Genomic DNA, 15,842 nt, shown 5'->3' on the forward strand with positions numbered 1-15,842 from the left:
GGAGTTGAAGCAGTTTCCGCTTGTCTCGAGTGCTAGAATTTCTGATTACGTGTCCGAATAATCAGGAGTCAACCGAATCAACATCCCTATAATTGGAAGTCCGAGTAGTCGGTGTTTGGACGATCGATATTTATCGAGTCTATTGCACTTTAACGAAATATTATTCGAACGAATAGGAAAATTTATAAAATTGTTAAGAAAAATAATCGTTGGAAAAAAATCTAAATTCTTCGGGATAAATCTTGCATCAGAAAATATTGTGGATCGAAAATAGAATGTAAATATTTTCCTTACTTATATTTACATTTCAAAAATACATTATTCTTTCCTGGAAATTGATAATAATTCGATCGAGATGATAATATCTGAACTATTCTCGCATATCAAGCTACTATCGACAGCTATTGATTAATGATTAAATCGAAAAGAATCAACGAATTTGCGGCGATAATCCATGGCGGGTGACCGTGGTCACGTGAATTTGTTAGTTGTGGAAATAACGGAACCGTTTTCGAGGTAAGATTAAATTTAATTAGAGTAGAATGTGCGGAGTGCATTTCAGTGACGAAAACAGAATAAAAGAACATTAAAACAGGGGAGGAAAAAAAACAGGAAACGAAATAAAAAAAGGGAGGGGGAGGAGAAACCAAATGGAACAGCTCGTCGGAAGAAGCGGTAGTGGAAAACGGTTGGTGGGGTGTGGAGAAAGAGGAGAGAGAGAGAAAGAGAGAGGAAAAAACGAAACGAACGGCGAAAAATTTCATTACATTTTCCAGCACGTGAAAATTAAAATTTTTTAATTGGCTTTATCATCCCCTAATTCCAACGAAGATGGGGTCGACTACGAAGATGCTCTAATTAGATGATTATAATTAACACTCTCGCCTTGCCTATAATTCGAGACGATTGTTCCTTTCACAATAATTCGTACATATGCTCTGTCTCTTTCTTATATTAATCTTCCTTCTTGTGCAATTTCAGAAAGTTTCAGAACAATATATATGCTTAATTTATTCTTCATCGAACAGTTTGCCGATTAATAGACGCTAATAGACACTTTCTATCACGACCGATCTATCATTGATTTACACTACTTGATCACCGATCGAAATCAAAAACTATAGAAAAAAAAATTTAGAACCCTTTTGCCTGATAAATATTTATTTCGAAAGTGTCCCGTTCTCACCTGTTCAAATTTTCCGTAAAATTCCCAATTTCGAACGTTAAAACCGATATTCGAGTATCGAGTGAGAGAGAACGTCGATAGTCCAAAATAACGACTGGAGGGTAACGACTCATCAAAACAGATTACCCTAATCTTAGCTAGATCGGCGTTTCTCGTTAATTGGCGCCACGTTTTAATCGCGCGCCAAAACCATTACAGCGGCGAACCCCCAATCGCGGCCGTTGGCTTAAACGTGGCAACGTTGCCTCGCAACTCGGCGTGGAAAGAACGAACGGTCGCCTGCCCGCGGAAATTGAATCTCACTTTTGCCGGCGCAAGATGGGAGGGACCGCTTAATCGTCTGCTTCGCCGGCTGGATTTTGATTGTAAACTATCCTATCGCGTTTCCCTTCTTTCTCTCTCTCTCCCTCCTTTTCCCTTATCCGTTCGCCGTACCGAAAGCTGTGGATCTGTTCCGGAGGCCGCGGATATTATTGGAAAAAATATATCGACGTCGTAAAAACCGCGGAAGCCTTTAAGCTGAAAATTGCTTTTCGGTGGGAAAGCGGCTGTTTCCGGTGACGCGATATTTCTCCCTAAGCGAATCCACGTGAATTCGATAATCGGGACTGTTAATCGCGGATCCGACACGAGGCACAGTGTGGTTCGAATAATCGTGCATTAGCTGGGCAAAATTAATTTTCAAAAAGAAAATATGAAAGGAAATAATCGTTTCGACGCGGTGAAAATTTTTAAAATACGTTAAAATTTTAAATTCTTTTTTTTTTAAATGGATTGAATAAAATAATGTACAGGCAGAGATAACTGATCGATCACGTTAAGAGGCGTTTAAATTTCAATTTTATATAACGAATATATAATATCTGAAAATATCTATTTAAAATTAAATCATTATTTAAATCATAATCAAATTATTAACAAATTTTTATTTATTTATTTTTTTTTTGTAAATTAAATCTATAAATTAAGTCCATATTTGATTTGCAAAACTATATTAATTCTAATGTTTATGGCCCAACCGAACGTTTAGCACTGATACTTATTTAATTTTAAGCTATCTTATATTACAATATATACATTTTTATTATTGTTTGTTTATTATATTTTGAACAAAGCAATAATAATATTTCTAAGTTTAGTTGGCAATTTTTTTATTTCTTTCGAGATGCAGTATATCTCCTTACAGTGCTTTTTTTCATTTTATAATTTTCAGTTCTTGTCGTTATTTTGTTAAATTATCATTAAATTATCATTTAGGTCCATATCTGCCCCATATCTATCGGATAATTTGTATAGGATAAGATTGTCGAGAACATCCTGTAACAAATAGCCATAACTCTTACGACTTGTATACATTTAGTCACATTTTCAATAAATAATAATAAATATATATAATAAAAAACAATATTCTTTTTTAATTAAAATTAAACATATAAACTCGAAACCAGAAAAAAATAATTTTGTCCATTGAATTTCTATTATCCTCTTGGATCTTGGATCAATAATCGTGTGAAATTAATTGTTGTAAAATTGAACTTTTCGTTGATATTTTCCTTTCAAAAGAAAAAAAAAGAAGAAGAAGAATCATCTTCAAAGAAAAATTTTTTACATTATTTATGCAAATAAATACCTGTGACCATGAAATTGTAACGGATGTTGGCCATTAAATCTCGGTTTCCTGTTTTATCCTCTATTTCTTGACACTTTGCATATTCATTGCATCGAATAAATACCATCTAACGTTTTTGCGACGATATTAGCTTGTTAATAAACGGAAACCCATGAGAGGCCCGCCGTATCCGGACACGGTTCCCGACGGATCGATATTCCGGGGAACAGATTTTCGTATAATCGAAATTCCGGATAAGCGTAGTTCCATAATCGATGGTCCGCCTAATATATCATCGGCGTGGATACAAACGTCAAGGCCTCCTTCCGATCCTCCTCCTTCCGCGCGAAATCTATCGTTCCACCGTTTCCATTCATGGAGGGAAGAAGGAAAGTACACAAAATGGTGCGGCAACGATGAAAATTCGATAATGGAATCACTCTCTTATGATATAATAATCGCACGAGTAGTGCCAAGGTTTCTTGGAAAAATTTCTTTCTTCGTATCTCAACTTCTTCTTCTTCTTCTTTTTTAATTTTAAAAAGTCCAGCGACTGACGAAGACTACTCTTATTCTTCCATCAATTTTTCTCAATTAAAGTAACTTCAATCGACAACTTCGATGATCAACAAAAATAATGTAAAACGATTTTTTCTCATAAATAATTTTGCAAACAAAGAATGTATAAAAAAAAATTCATCTCTTCCACAATCTCTTTCCTTTCGCATCGCGTCAAATGGAACGTTCGAAGGGAATCTGAAAACGTGAATCCATTTAAATGGCCAAGATCAACACCAATTTTCGCCGGTGATATTAACCCGTGAACGTAATTCTCGTTCGAGGCAGCATCGACGTAGCGCACAGACGCGAATGGAAACCGTGAAACCGGGGGAGGGGGAACTTGTTGCGGCGCGCATTAAATCGTCCCATCTTATTAAACTTCTTTGAGCCGGAAGCTTATTTCCACGAAGAAATTCGGTGTCTCGTGTAACGAGGTTCCTCCGTGTGCCGCTTTGCCTCGAGATTCGCGACGAAGATTTAGAGAAGAGCTGGCTGTGCTTGCTCGCTCCCGAGGATCGAGAGAGGAGGAGGAGTTTGTCGGTGAATTGTCACAGTTCTGTTTGTCAGCAGTTGGAGAAGTTGATATGAATTCTTATTGGGATTGATATTAACCTTCGACGAATCGTTATCGGGGGTTGGGATTAAAACAAAAACTATTTTTCATCCACTCCCTTTTTCGTAAACTCCAAATGAATTTTATTGGAGATCAATGGAACTCCCTTCGACGTTTATACGGCGAAGGAAGAAGAAGAAAAAAAATCTAGAACAATAACAACAACCTGACTTATCGATTTATTTTAACTTAAAAAAAAAAACTTCGAGAAAATCGATATGGCTAAATGCTCACGTAAGAAACGATTTTCTCAGCGATGTAAAATAAAATATAATAAAAGAAGAAGAAGAAGATTAAAATTCATTCGTTTCAGATCTTTTAATATCCTATGAAATAAATTCGATAATTGTTACTCGGCGAGGAGAAGATTCTTCTAACTACAATTATCGTCTCTATACCCTCGTATCACAAACGGATCAAATCGATTCGGTTGAAAACTCCCCCCGTCCGGGCAGAATATCTATTTTCCATCGAGATGGCCGATCTGATTCCGCGGAGAAAGTAAATTCGAAGCTTACCCTATCCACTCGAGTTACTCGAGTGGATCGTAACACGTGTATACCTGCGGACACCTTTACGTAATGGTATTGCCGTCGTACCACGCTTTCTGATATTGCTCTGACCCCTCGTGCCGGATATTATGAGATAGCGAAAAAATTCAGCCGATCCGATTCCCCGCTACGATTGGTTGATTTCTCAAACGTCGCGTTCATCCCCTTCACGCCATCCTATCTCTGCAACTATTGATTTTCTTCTTCTTCTTTTCTCATTTAAATATAAGCGATAGTGAGTAATGGGTTTTTTTTTAATGTATCTAGCTCTTGAACTCGTTTGTTTATACTTGTGACACAGTCGTGTAAAAAGAAAATGAACGAGAAAGAGGAAAAATCTAGAATAATAATAACTTAACTTGTTGATTTATTTTAATTTAGTAAAGAAAAAAGAAAAGAAATGAAAATACGTTTAATCATTTCGTTTAATAGATACCGATCATTGTTAAAGAGTAATAAAACGGGAAACGGATCGATTAATTGTAACGAAAGTTTCACGATCCGTGTTTAACAGGGGAATTTATTAACGAGTTGTTAAGTCGAAAATGTCCCTTCCTCGCTTTTCGTCGTTCCATAAATATTCAAGACGTAAACGATTCGGTCCACCTCCCTGTCCCACCCCTCCCAGCGCCCCGCCAACGTTTCATCGTTGTGTTTCTGTAACCAAGATAAGGAAGGTAAGTTACTTTTCAATATAACTGTGTTTGCGAAATCTCGGGAAGAAGAGAATTTAATAAAATCGTTTATGCGAATGAAGTTTACCGCCGAGTCGGGCGAAGTTTGTTCCCTAAGAACAACGTTGGAGAAACGTTGCAAATATATATATGTATGTATATATATATATATTGCTATGAGATAAATATCTGGCGAATTGAAAGTGCAAGTTTGAGGAAAACGTGGCGAATCTTTTTTATGCTAATGCGATTCCGCATAGAAATGTTTGGGATGGATGAATAGGTTTGGAGAGGTTAGGTAAGGTGGTTTTATGTATAATCGTTTCGTTTATGTATAATCCTCGAATAACTCGGAATATCGATCGTGTTAATTAATGCACGATCTTCATTTGACCATCGTGAAAAATTCATAGGATTGTACGAGTTGTTATAATAGATCGATCGAAATATGAATATTTATTGTACGTAAGTCGCGAGATAAAATATTCGCAGGAAACGTAATCTCGATACGGGCGCGGATCTAATAAACGCGATAAAGCATCACGAAGGACAGAGCCGGTTTAATACAATTAGTAACGTTCCACAGGAAGATTACAGGGCAGTTAACAAGTCTGGCACGATAGGAAGGACCGTTTTAAATAATGATTAGAATGAACTATTATGCGCTTATCGCGGCTTACACAATGTTCCGTTAGTAACGATCATAAGTTGGCCATGCGAAAGCCAGACCAGAATCTCAGAGGTGATGGCGTGACCCGCCAGCGTTATAAATGTGCATCGACCTCGTTCGACTTCGCGAACGTGTGCGATGTTCAATCTGCGGAAGTTACTTAAAAAAAAAAATCTATTCTTTTAAGTTTCGTGGTTTGAATTCACAGACATAACCTCACTTTCGGTAAGTCTAATCTTGAACATAAATTTCATTCACTAATATGAAAAATTCCACAGTAATATGTAAATCCATAATTATACGTTTGTTTTTCAATTATTCATAAACCTTTAAACTTGGAATTCATATTCGAATTATCAAAAAAAGAAAATCTATTTTACGTTTCGTACTCGTGATTCTTTCACAAACATAACCTCACTTTCGGTAAGTCTAATCTTGAACATAAATTTCATTCACTAATATGAAAAATTCTACAGTAATATGTAAATCCATAATTACACGTTTGTTTTTCAATTATTCATAAATCTTTAAACTTGGAACTCATATTCGAATTATCAAAAAAAAAATATCTATTTTACGTTTCGTACTCGTGATTCTTTCAATTCACAGACATAACCTCACTTTTGGTAAGTTATTTGAATGTAACTTTAAATAAAGATTTCATTCACTAATAAGAAATAATTTACAGCAACATGTGAATTTATAATTACACGTTTGTTATTCATAAATCTTTAAGCTTGGAATCCATATTTGTATTATCGAAAAAGGAAAATCTATTTTACGTTTCGTACTCGTGATTCTTTCAATTCATAAACATAACCTCACTTTTGGTAAGTTACTCGAGTCTAACTTTAAATAAAGATTTCATTCAATATATGAATTTATAATTACACGTTTGTCATTCGCAAATCTAAGTTTAAAATATTCCACTTATCGAAAAAGAAAAATCTAAGTTTCGTGTTTGTGATTCTTCCAATTCACAGACATAACCTCACTTTCGATAAGTTACTCGAGTCTAGCTTCGAATAAATTCATTGATCCATTAATATCGAATAATTTACAGCAATACATAAATCATAATTACACATTTATTTTTTTAATATCTTTAACCTATATTCCATTTATCTACTGAACTAATAAAAATAAACTAAAGTAAAACCCGATAGATTTATATTAATTGTCCAAATAATAAAGCGATTTCTCGAAAAATTTCGCGCAAGGGAATCAATGCTCGCTAATAAATCGAATAAATCGATACCAGACGGCGGCAAGTCCGTCTATCAAGTAAAACCGTCAAAACCGATCACGCGGGGCATCCTCACGGTCCTCGATATTTCATCCAGTGGATAACGTCGGCCGTGAGAGACGTACGAGGTGCGTTTTCCTTGGCAACGGCACTCGCAGGAAACCCTCCTCCCTCGCATCTCACGAGGAGGGCGGGAGGGTCAGATAATCTGTATCGAACGGCCCCTCCTCCCCGCTGGGCGTAGCCGAATTAATATTCGTTGGCTTATTTCATTTCGTCCCGATCAAGGTGTTGCGTTCTTGAAATTCTCTCGGCAAATTGTCCCTTCACGCGGGAATAGGCCCTTTTCTCCTTCCCCCCTCCGCCTCCTCCACGTTTCGCCCGGCCCTCCTTGCCGTCTCGTCGCATTATTTCCGCCAGCCGAGGTGATATCCACTTGCCGCCCCGATCTTCTTCCATATTGGTGAAAGCGGCTATCGTGAATGGGATAATTGGCAGAAACATTCCGGGAATCGGTGGCGCGCGGGATATGTCGTTGGAAATGAAAAGATCCGTGGACAGATCTTACGTCGACTCGCGTCGAAATATCATAGCATTGGATAGCGTGTATTGGAATTTCGATTCCAATGGAAGCCTTTGGAATATTTGTCTTTTATTATTATTATTATTATTATTTTTATTATTGTTATTATTATCATTTCGTTTCGATCATGACACTTTGAACGATTGAACGAGAGAAGTGTGGAGAGGAGATAGATTCTTTCTATTTGGAATCACGTCCAAGGAAGATTGGGCGGAGTGAGTTTCCTGTCTCAACGTTCGTAATTTATTCAACAAAGCCGGATGATAAAATCTGGGAGAAAGATAGAGAGAGAGAGAGAGAGAGAAAGAGAGACTTCCTTTGGAATCGCGTCCATGTAAACTTTTCTCAGTCCCAGGATGCAAAGTTCGTGCGGCGCCTTTTTAAAAATATCCATAATGCATAATCTCGATGTATAATCCACGCGTCTCAAGATTTCCCCCCTCCCCATCCCTCCTTCCTCCCTATCCGTAGCAAAAATCTTGCTTCTCGACCGCTACACCGGCTCAGACAGTTATAATCCTCGTCTCGCTTTCGTACAAGATGTTGTTTATCTTGTCGTGTATTATTTTTTGATTGTGTAACACGTTTCACTCCTCGAAATATTCGTCCTTTGATCGATACGAGAATGTCAATTTGTACGAAATTTTTCGTATTATATCTAAAAAGATATTTTGCACTTGTGATTTTGACGTAAAAATTGATCATCGAAACGATTTTGAGAAAATTTGTTGCCATATTCAGTCGGATCAAGTCAAGTTGTATTTTTTAAAATCGATATACGATCATTGTCTCGGTCTACTGTCAACATTTTCCAGAATTGTATTCTTCTAAATTCGTAGAACCACCTCGTCGACTGGAATTTTCCAAAGTTTCACGAATTGGAAAAAGGAATTGGTATCGTCGTTAAAATTTCACGCGGTTGAAAATCGTGGCGGGACGATTTCAAGAATGCATAGGTTAATCAAAAAGTCCTCGAGAAGGAGAATTGGTTATGGAGAGAAGAAGAATGTATTACAACAGTACAAAGGTCGATTTTACTCTTTTAATGATACTTTTTTCAATTTTAATTCACATTGCAAGAGACATCTACCCGAATTTATCTACCCGATTTATCAAAAATTCTTATTGACGGGAACAAGTATGATTAAACGATCGTTAAAATTTCAATTATCCCCGAAAAACGAGTGCAAGAATAATCCGTAGCAAGGAGGAAAACAAAGGGAAAGCTTGACATCCCGTGAGAGAGGTCGAAAGAAGGCGCTCACGACAACGCTCTTAACCGAACCATTCTCCGCGTAGCCTCCGGTCCCGTGCATCCGAATTTAATAGCGAGCCGTGCGAAGGAGGGTCGAAGCTATGCATAGCGGATTATTTCGGCGGCTCCTTTGAAACTCCCCTCCACCCGTAGCAGGGCAGGACCTCGGACGAGAGAGGAATTTCCCCCTCCCCTAAGGGAGACGCTCGTGGCGCCCTCCTCTCGTTTTCTCGTCTAATGAATATTTTCACAACGGCGTGTAAAAAATTTTCTCGGGGGGGAGAATTGAATTTTCTTCTTGAAATTTCGAGATAAGAAAAAGAAAGGAAAGGAAAGAAACGTCGTCGAATTTGTGTCGCGACATGATATTGAAATTCATAGAGATCGAGAGAGATCGTCTCGTCTCCCATACGCATTCGACTCGCGACTCTCGGATCGTCGCACAAATATTTACCAAGAATCCGCACGCAGAGCGCGTTATCCGCCGATCCGAGCGAAACGTACGGAGATTTTCTTAACTACGGATCACGTGATCCTGGGTAGAATACACGTAAGCTACGTCTACGTGTTTGTATGATTCAACTTCGAGCTCGTTTACTTTGTAATTGTTACTTGCAATCTCATTGCCAATTTTTAAATGTGAACTTTTAAAAGTAATTTGCGACTTGTATTATGATTTTTAATCGTTAATGTAGAAACAACTGTGAATTTAACGATACAATTTTACGTTGGAATTTTTATTGGAAAATCGTGATTTTCCTTTTATATATAATAAATGTAAGAAATATATAAATTATTTTATACACAAATCACGCATGATTGAAATACAAATATAAATATTCAATGACTAACTCGTTTAAACATTAACATAAAATTTAATAAAATTTATCGATCGTATCGTAAATTCCCGTTATTTTTAATTCTCAAATCTACAATAATTTATATAGTCTATATAATACTTTCCTTTTCTTTCACCCGCCAATATTTTTTCCGAAAACGGAAAAAACCTCGGCCGCTTAAGTCATTATCGCGCATCGTTTCCCGAACAGATCTCGTTTCAAAACGGTCCCTCGCCCTTATTACCCCGTCCAAAAGCTAAAATTTCGCGAATACACAGGCGGGAGGTAACTTACACGCCGGTAATTGTAGCCGTGACGAGCGGGGCGTGCGCGTGCATTTAAATTCGCGAATTAAACCGGAAGCCGAGCGTCTCCGCAAACACGAGACATTCGACGTCGGGTTTACCGGATGTTTGCGCTCCGGCGGGGCGGCGGAAACACGCGAAAACCGGCGGAGTTACGCGAGCCCCCCACTCCCCACCCACGACTCAGCAGCGATTACCAATTTGAGAGGATCGGTTCATCCACCTATGGATTTCGCCCCTCTCCCCCCTCCTCCCCTCTAAGTCCAACTATCGATGCGCAAATTCTTGGTCAGGTACCGTGATAACGAGGATAATTTCGCGGCCACTCGCCATTTTCCATGGTCGCGTTTCCGGGAAAATTCTGACGACGCACGAGTTGGTTCGAATAATAAAAGTTAACTGGAGAAAATTATTATTTTTCGGTTTATATATATATATTTGTGGAGATTTAATTTTTAAAAAATAATGCTTTTTAATATAATTTATTATTTGGTTGAAAATGTATATAATATTGAAATATGATTAAATATATATATAGAAAAATTAACATTGCGTTTAATTAGTGTAGAATGAAAAAAGAAAATGCATAATAATAAAATGTAAATATACAAATATTTGTGATTCGAATTTTTAAGTAACCGCGCAAAATGTCTGCGTGACGGATGAAGCAGAAAAGTTATAGCAGACGATTAACTTGGAATCTTGAGAATTGGAAATGATATTCCAAAGAAACGGATGTTAAGGAAAAGATTATATTAAAAAAATGAAGTTATGGTTATTTGTTCTCGACAATTCTATGCTATATAAATTATCCAATAGATGAGCCTAAACAGTAATAATTTAATAAAATAACGACAAAAACGATAAAACTGAAAATTACAAAATGAAAAAAGTAGTGTAAGAAGATATAGTGCAGGATCGATCGCTCAAAGATCAAAAGAAATAAAAAAATGACCAACAAAAGTTAGAAATATTGCTTGTTTTTACAAAATATAATAAATAAACAATAATGAAAAGCATATATTATAACATAAAATTATTCCAAAAATCTCAGTGATTAAATTAAAGAATCCGCTAGATGGCGAGCGTTCGTTTAGCCTGTAAACATTAGAATTAATCTTAATATAGTGTTGCAAATCAAATATGGCAGTAAAGAAAGATAAAAAGTTTCTACCTTTCCTACACTCGACTCTTATTCACAAATCATTATATAAATTTCTAATTAAACGAAATAATTACTTAACTATAAATTTAATTTATAAAAAAAAAAACAAAAAATTTATCGATAATTTATAATGATTTAAATTAAAATAGATATTTTGAGATGTTATATTCGTTATAAAATTGAAATTTAAATGCGATCGATCAGTTATCGATTCTTTGCCTGTATTTTATTTAATCTACTAATAATAAACTCCTGAATTATCATTCATATATTAATCATCTCGTAAAAATCATTAATTCAACATTATCAATTCAACTTCACCGATCCACAATTAAAAAATCCGTCACATTATCGTTCGTCGTTTCTCTCAATTCCTCCCAAACTTCACGCGTTAATGATCAATTTCAAAAAAATTACTATTCATCCTGATTCCAACTATCCACTACGTCATCAACCTAAAATCAAACTTCACGAGCCCGCAACGAAGAATATAAATTCCCTCCCAAATTTCCGAACACCCTTACCTTAAAATTCGCCTTCTTCTTCCAAAAATTACTATTCCTCTCGAGCGTCCTCCACCGTCATCCCCCCTCCTCCACCCTCCGCGACCGAGCAGTTACCCTGCAGGAGGGCCAGGAAGTCGCGTCAAGTTCCCTAATGGGATTTACATCTTGGCTCGCCTCGCCAGCCAGGGAGGGATCCGTGTCTCGTCTCGTCTCTCGTTGGAGAGTGTAACCACGGTCTGCCACGCCGCCCAATATAACAATAATTACCGCGGCGGGGAGCCATGCCATCTCGAACCCAGGTTGGAATCGTTGTTTGTCACGGTGTCAACTATCCCTCGTCGTCCCCCGTTCGACGACGTGTGCTTGTGCCACCTTCGATTTCGCGTCGAAGAAGACGTTAATTAATTCCAGCCCTCCGTCGCGGGACTGTTTTCAAGAAAATGGAAAAGGAGGAGGGGGCGTCGTCGTCCGTCTGCCTGCCAGAGGAAAGTATAATATCTGTCTGCGCTCCAAGCTTTCGTCCCAAGAAGAAACTTCCCTCTCGTTCCCTCGCTCGAATCGATCCCCTCGAGTTTTTATTTTTGACTTATTTGTGTCTTTGTTAATCTTGCTCTCCGTTTCGATGATAAAAATATATAAATTTTGTGTTTCGAAAATTATTACTGATTACATTATTGTCGAAACGAGGTGGTAAAAAGGGTTCGAGACAGAAAACGCATTTTAACGTTTATTATACACGAGCGTGTGCTTCTAATTTCAGATGGAGAGCAGAAGGAAAATGAAAATTTAATTTTTAATAATGGTAACAGGGAGGGAGGGGAAGGGGTAGAGATCGTTCTCGTGTCTTTTCAACTACGTTGAATATATATTCTGTTGTAATAAAATCGAAGGAAGATTTTGTTACGAAAATCTTTCAAATAGTTATTATACAAAATTTTATTTATCGTATCTTGAGAATAATTCAAACGAGTTACATCAAAACCGATTCGCTGGACGGTTCAACGATATACGGATGAATAACGCGAAAGGAAAAATGCGATATAAAATTTGTGGAATAGAATTTTTTCGGATATAAAATTTGTGGGATAGAATTTTTGTGAAATATCGGAATAATCAGAGGACAAATTTGGTTTCGATAATCGATGGTTCGTCCGGGGATGATGAATGGGTGGCAAAGCGTGGGTGTTTGATTCGTTTCCAAATATTAGACGCGACCACCGAATTCCCCTGTAACGTTTATTGAAAGTTAGCGGCAATAAATTCGGTTTCAACACCGACAAATGATTTGGAAATGGTTCTTTACATAAACGATGAGTAGCTAATAAACCGGAAAATAGGATCATATTCGGTTCATTTATGAATATTAAAGCGTAGTTACGCATATAGAGGGGGTCGTAACTTTATATTAATCGCATTTATTGCGAATTATTGCCGATAAATTTACCGTCTGCCAGTTAATCAAAGATTTCAAGTAATTATTTGAGTTATGCGAGTTATTTTATATTTAAACGCATTGATGCGAATTTTCTCGTGAAAAAAAGAACGTGTCGAAAGTCAAATTTCTTCTTATTATGTTCTTCCCCGTTTGAATTTTTGTTCAAATCATTTTAATTATTGCAATACTCGTTATAAAACGTAATACAACAGATTTTACAAATCAATATTCTTCGTGATCTTAAATTATTTATGTATAAAAAAGAAAAAATAACAGATAGTCTAATAAACAGGTTTTAAAATTCGCATAAAATCTTTGGGAAAAAATATTTATTTCGAGAAATGTAACGATAATCTTCTTCAACTTCTTCATGTGTAATCATATTGTCAAAAACAAATAATAGCACGTAGATGAAATATTATTAACGATTAATCGACTTATTGCTAAGCTTGCCTTCGATAACCTGTGATATAAAAAAAGAAAGAGAAAAAAAAAAGAAGAAAAGAAGAAGAACGTAAAAAGAGGCATAAAAGAAGAGAAAAAGGAGAAATGCATGCTGAATTCAGGTAATTTTCCCATATCCTTTTATTTTTTTTAACAGGCGCGATGAAAGGGAAAACGGGGACACCCCTCTGACAAGTTGGCGTGGCGTTTCCACGTGGAATGATCGTTGTTAGGCGAAAAAGGACGTCGGGGACGTGGCAGGAAGGCTAGAAGCCCTTCGTGATTTCCTATTAGCACAGATATTGCTTCACCAAGAACGAAAGTAATAATTTATCCGGCCACTGGCTCGTCGTAGGGTTGCCTTCTTTCTTTTTCCCCCTTGGATCCATCTTCCGTCCTTCCAACCTCCCCCCTCCCCCGACAATTTCTTTTTTTATCTCACCATCTCTCTCTCTCTCTCTCTCTCCCCTATCCATCTATATTTCCTTTCCTCAATCACTTTACTCCAACTATCTCTCCATCTCTTCCTCCTCCATTTTTATTCATCCATCTCTGTCCATTCTCTCCTACCTCTATTTCCCTCTATTTCTCTCTTTCCATTTTTTTCTCCAACCATTCCTCCCATTATCCCATCTCTATCCCGTCTCCCGTGCGTATCTTCTCTCCTCTCTAACTCTTTCCTTTTTCCATCCATTACCTTCTCTCCCTCTCTCTCTCTCTTTCGACACGGGAGATCCCCGTGAACCGCCCCCGTGCTTAACCCACCGCCACGTCCGCTCGGTTCATTGTAGCGCAAAAATAAGTGAGTGTATGATGCACGGGCGAGGGGAAATTATACGGCCTGTAAGTGGAAAAGGAAAAGGGGGGTTGCCACGGACAGCCAGTGCGGGGAGGATTGGGGTTGGGAATACTTTACCACGACTCGGGAGTGGAGAGAGAAAGGAGAGAAGGGGGGAGGAAGAGACAGAAGAGAAAAGAGACGTCGAGTGAATTCGCTATTTCTCGAAGCCCCTTTGAAACGACCGCCTAAACTCCCCCCTTTTTCTTCTCCTGTTCCTGCATTAACCTCTCTCTGTCTCTTCTTCACTTGCCCTTCCATCGTTGTCTCCCTCCTTCTCGGCACGGTCCTTTACTACCTGGCTTCGTTTGCTCTTTTCTCTCTCGATCTGTCCCACACACGGTATCGGTTTCTCTCTTTCTCTGCCTTTTTTTGCCTTCCTCTTTCCTCGAAGAAAGGTATACGGTAGAGAAAAAAAGTCAGATCGAACAATAACGGGCGAATGGAGCTAATCCTTCGCACGAGGAAAGCAAAAGGCGTCCTCTCCAGTTTTTTGCATGGGGCCTTTGACGATTACGCTTCGACGATATCCTTTGCGATTGTCAAATATTCGTGTAAGAGTAGTTGGAAGATACTCTTATATAATTAATAAGAGTTTTGCTATTATATAATTATAGTATACAGTATAGTATCTTGTAATTATTTTAATATTATTTGAAAGAATGATGAGGAAAAAGAGAGTACGGATGGTTACGAAAAATCGTATAAGGAATAACATAGATAATATCATAGATCTTTTTCACTCTGAGATGAAAATTCTTATCCGATATACATAAAAAGGGAATGCAGAATTTTTAAGGAAAGATATACGTTAATATGTCGAGTGTCTCGCTCTCTCCAGTTACAATCGTTGCCTCTAGCCATCTTCGAGACTCGCTAATTAGAGAATCGTTTCCTTGCCTGTAAGTACGAGAGGGACAGTAACTGTACAATGCTTTTTAACGAGGCGGAATCCTTGCTCTCGGGCGAGTTTGGGTACAGCGCATGCGTGCACGCTCGCGACGTGACTGCCTTTTAGCGAAACTTCTAATTAAATAACAAGTTAATACAAGTTATTGCCAGCTAACGAGACCGAGGTATATCAGCTCGAGCTTATTGTTTTTGTTCCCTTGCTTGTTGGCAAACTTTAATCGATTTTGGAAATTATGGAATTTTCTTTTTTGAATCGAACAGTGTGGAGAGAGGTTAGATTCTTTTTTTCCTTTTTAAATTGTGAAAACTATGCATTTTTGATTACTATAAGGATTTTTATCCTCTATTTTAAAGAAATATATATCTTATATATATATATTTTACAAAATTTGCATCTGCGCGTAAATAAATCAAACTTCTTAGGAAGCCATTAACAACGAAACTGCGTTC

At 37.4% G+C, this 15,842-nt stretch overlaps 1 protein-coding gene across 5 annotated transcripts in view; it reads left to right on the forward strand.

Annotated features, from left to right (window-relative positions):
* Positions 1 to 15,842, forward strand: part of LOC107993946 (teneurin-a) — a 628,759-nt gene that overhangs the window by 315,861 nt on the left and 297,056 nt on the right. The gene's annotated exons all lie outside the window — the stretch shown is intronic.

The sequence above is a fragment of the Apis cerana genome, linkage group LG6 (assembly GCF_029169275.1).
Source record: "Apis cerana isolate GH-2021 linkage group LG6, AcerK_1.0, whole genome shotgun sequence".
Taxonomy (NCBI): domain Eukaryota; kingdom Metazoa; phylum Arthropoda; class Insecta; order Hymenoptera; family Apidae; genus Apis; species Apis cerana.